The sequence below is a fragment of the Sinohyriopsis cumingii genome, chromosome 10 (genome assembly GCF_028554795.1).
Source record: "Sinohyriopsis cumingii isolate HCF-2022 chromosome 10, ASM2855479v2, whole genome shotgun sequence".
In the NCBI taxonomy this organism is placed as follows: domain Eukaryota; kingdom Metazoa; phylum Mollusca; class Bivalvia; order Unionida; family Unionidae; genus Sinohyriopsis; species Sinohyriopsis cumingii.
Genome location: NC_142970.1, coordinates 12,989,035 through 12,996,031, shown reverse-complemented (window position 1 = coordinate 12,996,031; position 6,997 = coordinate 12,989,035). Strand labels below are relative to the sequence as shown.

The 6,997-nt window shown below is 34.7% G+C and overlaps 1 long non-coding RNA gene across 2 annotated transcripts in view; it reads left to right on the top strand.

Moving 5' to 3' along the window:
• The first annotated feature begins 1,530 nt into the window (after window positions 1-1,530).
• LOC149789616 (uncharacterized) overlaps window positions 1,531-6,997 on the top strand; it is a 75,526-nt gene continuing 70,059 nt past the window's right edge. The window contains exon 1 of one of the 2 annotated variants that reach the window (XR_016423682.1): window positions 1,531-1,791. This is a non-coding gene — a long non-coding RNA (uncharacterized LOC149789616). The remainder of the gene's footprint in view (window positions 1,792-6,997) is intronic. The other variant, XR_016423681.1, reaches the window with a different exon arrangement.

Below are 6,997 nucleotides of genomic sequence, written 5' to 3'. Positions count from 1 at the left end.
TAGTATTGTGATGCTGAGGGTCATTATTGTGATACTGAGGGTAGTGTTGTGATACTGAGGGTAGTATTGTGATACTGAGGGTAGTATTGTGATACTGAGGGTTATTATTGTGATATTAAGGGTTATTATTGTGATACTGAGGGTAGTGTTGTGATACTAAGGGTCATTATTGTGATACTGAGGGTAGTATTGTGATGCTGAGGGTCATTATTGTGATACTGATGGTAGCATTGTGATACTGAGGGTTAGTATTGTGATACTGAGGGTAATATTGTGATACTGAGGGTTGTTATTGTGATATTGAGGGTTATTATTGTGATACTGAGGGTTATTATTGTGATACTGAGGGTTATTATTGTGATACTGAGGGTAGTATTGTGATACTGAGGGTGAGTATTGTGATACTGAGGATAGTATTGTGATACTGAGGGTAGTATTGTGATACTGAGGAACATTATTGTGATACTGAGGGTAGTATTGTGATACTGAGGGTAGTATTGTGATACTGAGGAACATTATTGTGATATTGAGGTTAGTATTGTGATACTGAGGGTAGTATTGTGATACTGAGGGTTATTATTGTGATACTGAGGGTTATTATTGTGATACTGAGAGTAGTATTGTGATACTGAGGGTAGTATTGTGATACTGAGGGTTATTATTGTGATACTGAGGGTAGTATTATGATACTGAGGGTAGTATTGTGATACTGAGGGTAGTATTGTGATACTGAGGAACATTATTGTGATACGGAGGGTAGTATTGTGATACTGATTGGTATTATTGTGATACTGAGGGTAGTATTATGATACTGAGGGTAGTATTGTGATACTGAGGGTTATTATTGTGATATTGAGGGTAGTATTGTGATATATTATTGTATTGTTATAGCAGAAGCATCTAACTTACAGCAGGACACAGCTTTTCATTCTAACATTGCCGAGTTAATAGGAGCATAGGTCAACACTAATCAGTGATTTCAGATATATATCTATAGTCTGAGCACATATTTCACCAAGTACTAATATTAATACTTGACGTATTCAGATTTTCATTCGTGGGTATCGCATCGTAACTGGCAAAAATATTACTTTGCTAAACAAGATAGATAGAAATGGCACAATTGTAGAGATCTAAAAATTGCATATATACGTAAATGTTGCATTACTAACATATCGTCTCTACACCAGAGGCATTATCAGCTCCATTAATGCATTTTAAAATACAAGTAGGCTGCATGACAGATAAGTCCGTATATGAAATAAACTTTAACGATTAATGTAAAATAGCATTAAAAAGACACTTGATATAACCTTAATTTACATAAAGCATCCCTGACAGAATTAATAAACTTAAAGCACAACCATACAATTGAGCAATCTGTCACTGAACCCCACTCCAAATCATTCATAAGGCTAAAAATGACAGCACTGTATAATGACACTTTACAAAACAAACCACAACATCCGGTACTGAATTGTAACTAATACAACAAAAACGCCAGTAGGTACACAGCTGGAATAAAAATGATTTTAATGCTATTTCTTTACTGCCAAGTATTTTGTATTACTCGCCATCTAGAAATTCTCCACAGGTATCAAGCATTCAACGGTGCGTGCATGGACTATTATGCAGAGCATCGTGGCTGCTTCGAGGACCAGGCTTTGCAGTGATTGGTGGGTTTCTTTATAGAAACTGGACTTTATCCGAATGCGTCAGAAGTACATAACTTCGGCAGTGAACACACCATATGATTCGGGAGCTTACATTTTAGGAGACTTTACACATGCTGTAAGTATCAATCTACAACCTATATTATTATAAAGCTCCAAAAGTGTATTTAGGATAGCATAGGAAATAAAATTTCATATTACTGGTGTTCACGCTAGCGAGAATTCCCATCTAGTCAATGTAATGAAAGTTGTCTGTCATAGGGCTGAATGGAAAACCGCGTCTATAGCTTGCCTAAAATTGTCGAGGCTTTTAGTTTAAAATACTTACGGTAATGCGTGTTTAAGTAATGCTAGGAAGGTATTTCTTAAGGGTCTCTGTGCAAATAATTCCATATACTTATGTAAATTATATCAGCTCAGCAGCTTGAATGTTTTTTTCCGTTTTGTGTTACACTAAGCAGAAATTGCATCGTCGCCCTAGTAAGGCTGACAACAACAAAGGCTGATTGCATAATGAAAAACCAGTTATTTTAGTGGGTATTTACCATTCAAATTATCCGCCAATTATTCTCTCTTTCTTCGCTGTACTGCATTTTACAGATCACATCATTGCATGGATTCTACCAGACACCGCCAAGTTCCATTCTCAGCAACTGATATTTTTCGGTGCATCTATTTCACTGAAAGAGACTGTGCATCGCATCAACTTTTTCATTCATAAACTGTTACTTAACTTAAAATCGAATGATGATATATTAAGATAACAGGACGTTTCGTACCAAATCCAGTTCGTGTTGGGTTCATTTCTTACCTTAAACTTTAATGCTCCATTAACATTCATTTTAATATTTTTCTTTGATTTCCGAATTAAGTTTATCCTTCTTGGATTTATTATCCATCTCTGTACAAATGTGATTTGTTGATTAGAGGCCTCCATTACAAGTACGTTGATTCGATTTAAGCATGAAATCACCGATCTCGGGAACCACATTTATATTTGCATTTTAGTGATATTTTGTTCCTAATATTGACCCACGTCTTTTGACCGACTTCTATCTGTTCAAAATACAAGAGCCTTCTTTCATTGAGAAAAAAAATCAATTTTCCATTACTTTCATTGGAAGACTTTCTCTCTTGTAGCATGTTTGATATTCTGGCATACACAGAGAGACACAGACACACATTGGACTCTTTATATTCAAAGTCTATCCCAACAATAATTCAATCTGTTTCTAATATAGCTATAGCAATCTACTCAGACCGTTTCTTTGATTCTAATATTCAAAGATACTGCGGTGGCTTATTAACTAGCGTGCCAAAATCTGGACTGAAAGGGAACAGGTTCGAAACCTATCAACTGAATTATCCCTGGTTGGCTTTTGTGGTGTGTCATTGCGAAAGGATCTTTGATCCTTGTTCCGATGTACTAAAAATCTGATGTATGGTGATGTGTCGTAAAACATCAAACTCAAACCAAAGTAGTTACATTCCTATTAAATTTTACTCGCAGATATCATAGTTAACAAGAATTATTATTCTGAAATTGTAAATTTGCTGCATATTTATTAATAAGCATTTGCAGAATAACTTGAACCTTGTGCAATTGCTAGACCTATGGCAAAGAAAGGTCATGAGAATGATGTTGATAAGGAAAGCATTCCTTTAGCCGACACATGTATTGGTCAGGCTTTTGATGAGGTCGCTTTCACTCCTTGTTTGAATCAATCAGAAGATATTGATCCTGTTTTAATTACTCATTCTCTTTATTCTAATCAGGGTGATAAACGTAAACTACTTGTCATCGAATAAGAAAAAGATCATGAGATCTCCTGTTTGTTTCAAAAGGCCATTAGCGCAACTGAAGCCACTGAAGTACCTGTCTGTTATTTCATTAAACAAATGGAACTCTTATGAGAAAATGTAGACCTCCCGATGTACCTGCCGGTGACGAGTTGTCAGTGAACTATCAAATTGTAGTTCCAAAATCTTACAGACAGGAAATATACTCAGTCTGGCCCATGAAACTCATTTGGCAGGACGTTTAGGGATTAATAAGACTTATCACAAGATCTTGGCTCGTATCTATTGATCAAAAATCAAAGGTCGTGTTTGTAAATACTGTTGATCTTGTCATACTCGTCAAATGATAGGAAAACACAATCCGATGATGCTTAAGACTCATATGCAACCTAATCCTGCATTTGACGAACCATGGTAGCTTTTGTTGGTCCCTTACCTAGGACCAAGTCAGGTAACCGATACTTGTTGACTATTATGTGTGCGTCAACAAGGTTCTAGAGGCAATTCCTTTTAGGAATATTAAATCTAAAACAATAGTAAATCTTTAATAAAGTCTTTTTTTAAAACTCAATTTGGCCATCCCAAAACTGTCCAATCGGGTCAAGAATCAAATTTTAAGTCTGGAACTTTCCAGCCTATTATGCCTGAATTTGGCATTAAACAATTCAAGTTAAGTGAAATTATGATTTGACAGAACTACAATGGAAATAACTTTTGAGTCTGGTAACAGAGTTCTGTCTCTCTTACTCATTCTTCAAAATTTTCTTCAGATTAGATATTACGGCCCTTAGAAGTTAAGAAGAAAATGAACGAGTTAAATTATGATGATATAAATAATTTAAAGGAGTATCAGTATATTGTAATGGATGGCCAGGTTAAACATTCAATTAATTTAGTTTTACCTGTCCCACTCAGTAATGATTTAAGTGAAGGAATATCATTGACTTGACTGATATTGGAGTGACAAATGTTCGGAATTCAGAAATTATGATTGAGTTGTACCAGAAACGTTCACAAAAGGAACTTAGTTATTATTTGAATATGAACACATATTTCCAGATGTTCCTGCAAGAACAAACAAAATTTCCAAGACGATGAAATTGTAAATTCCAAACCTGTGAAACAACACCCATACAGGATGAAACCTCTCAAACAGGAATACTTGAAAAAAGAAATTCAGTATTTTCTGGAGACTGATTTCATAGAGCCCAGTAAAAGTGACTGGAGTTCAACATGTATACTTGTTCTGAAACCATATAAAACTTCACGTATGTGCACTGATTATAGGAAAGTTCCTACAAGAACAAAGACAATTTTCCATGACGTTGAAATTGTAAATTCCAACCTGTGAAACAACGCCCGATCAGGATCAACCCTCTCAAACAAGAATACTTGAAAAAAGATATATATATATATATATATATATATATATATATATATATATATATATATATATATATATACTTGTTCCGAAACCAGATAAAAGGTTCCGTGTGTGCACTGATTATATGAAAGTGAACAGTGTGACAAAAACATATTCATTTTCATTACCAAGAATCGATGACTGTATTGAAAATATCGGAAATGCCAAGTATGTCATTAAATTGGCAAATTCCACTGATGGAAAGACCAACGGAAATTTCGGCATTCTACCAGATGGACCTTTTTAATATTAAGTGATACCGCTTGGGATGAAGGGTTCGCCAAGTACTTTTCAACGTCTAATGAATATGCTTACCTCTGGTCTAGATAATTGTGATGCTTACATCGATGATGTCATCATCTACAACGACACACGGAAAGAACATTTAGCGACAATTCGGAAAATCTTTGACAGACTCACTGATGCAAGTTTGACAATTAATTTATCAAAAAGCGAATTCTGCCGTGATAGTGTAACTTTTATAGGGCATATCGTTGAACATGGACAAGATAAACCTATAGATGCGAAGGTCAAAGCTATCTCTGAATTCCCTATGTATGTTAGCAAAAAGGAACTGATGCGATTTTTAGATATGACTGGATACTATAGGAGATTTTGTTCCAATTGTTCCATAATTACTTAACCCCTGACACATGTATTGAGTACAAAAACAAGTTTCTTTTGGATTGAAAAATGTTAGGAGGCTTTTGAGAAGTTATAAGTGATACTTAAAAGCGTGCCAGTTATTACAGCACCAACTTTCAGCCAATCATTTAAAATGTCTTTTGATGCAAGTGATGTTGGGGTAGGAGCAGTATTGATTCAAGAAGACGAAAATGTTGCTGATCATTCAGTGTGTTAATTTTTTGTAATAAATTTTCTAATAAATTAAATAAGCACCAAATAAATTATTCAACAATCCAGAATGAATGCTTTTTTTTAATATTTTAAAGTTTACATTAGTTCAGCTCCTTCGATTATTGTGTTTAGTGACCTCAGATCGCTTGCTTTCATGGGCAAAATGAAAAATAAAAATCAAAGACTACTAAGGTTGAGCTTGTTACAGGAATATAATATTCGCATCAGCCACATCAAGGGCAAAGATAATTTAATAGCAGATGCACTTCCCGTTTATAGAAATGTATTATTTTATGTACACTTTGTATAATTCATGAGTTCTTCGCATGTTCTCTTTAACCTCATGCATAATTAGTCCATGGTAAAAAGAAAGCTTTATCAAATCAGTCATTTTATGGGGGGGGAGTGTTATGAATATTTGATTTAATTTGCATTTCTGTTACTTGTTTCGGCTCGAATAAACAATATCACAGAAAGAGTGAAAACAACAAGCTTTTTAAAATTTAACAAATAATTTATGTTCCCTTTACAAATTCTATAAAAATGAAAAAATGAGAAGAACTTCCGGTTTCAAGAATCGAATCCAAAAATAATCTAAGAATAATCCACGAATTAAATTGCAAAAGTCCTAGTAATACATGTTCTGATAATTTCAAGTTCCAATCCTGATGGAAAATCCGAGAAGGATGTTGATGACGTATGCTGTTGTGATAGTGTTGTCAGTACTGTGCTTATCCATAGATCCTTGTAGAAATACAACCAATGGCACTCCGGTGTTGGAAATCCAAATTAAAGTTGTAAGCAATGTCTTTCCAAACTTTATGTGTGAGCACTCTTCAAAATATTTCCAGACAAAAAATATTAATCCTTTTGAAATCCAACTGATCTGAAGAAAATTAGATCTATAAATCTGGCTACAACAAAATAACTTGACATCAGTATAAAAAGCCCAAAACTGCGAAATCTCTCTCAAAGCATCTCTAATAAAACTAACAAATGCGCGTAATGTAAAAACCGCAATTACGAAATCGAAAGGCGGGTCACGTGATCGTGTGTATGTCACTTTGAAATGTACTTGGCGACCCTTTGGTCCCAATCGGCATTATATTGGTAAAGTCCATCTGCAGTCACGAATGCCGAAATTTCTTTTGATCTTTCCGTTAGTGGAATCTGCCAAAATCCTTTCAGAAGGTCAAATTTGGTAACATACTTGGCATTCCCGATCTTATAAATTGTCATCGAT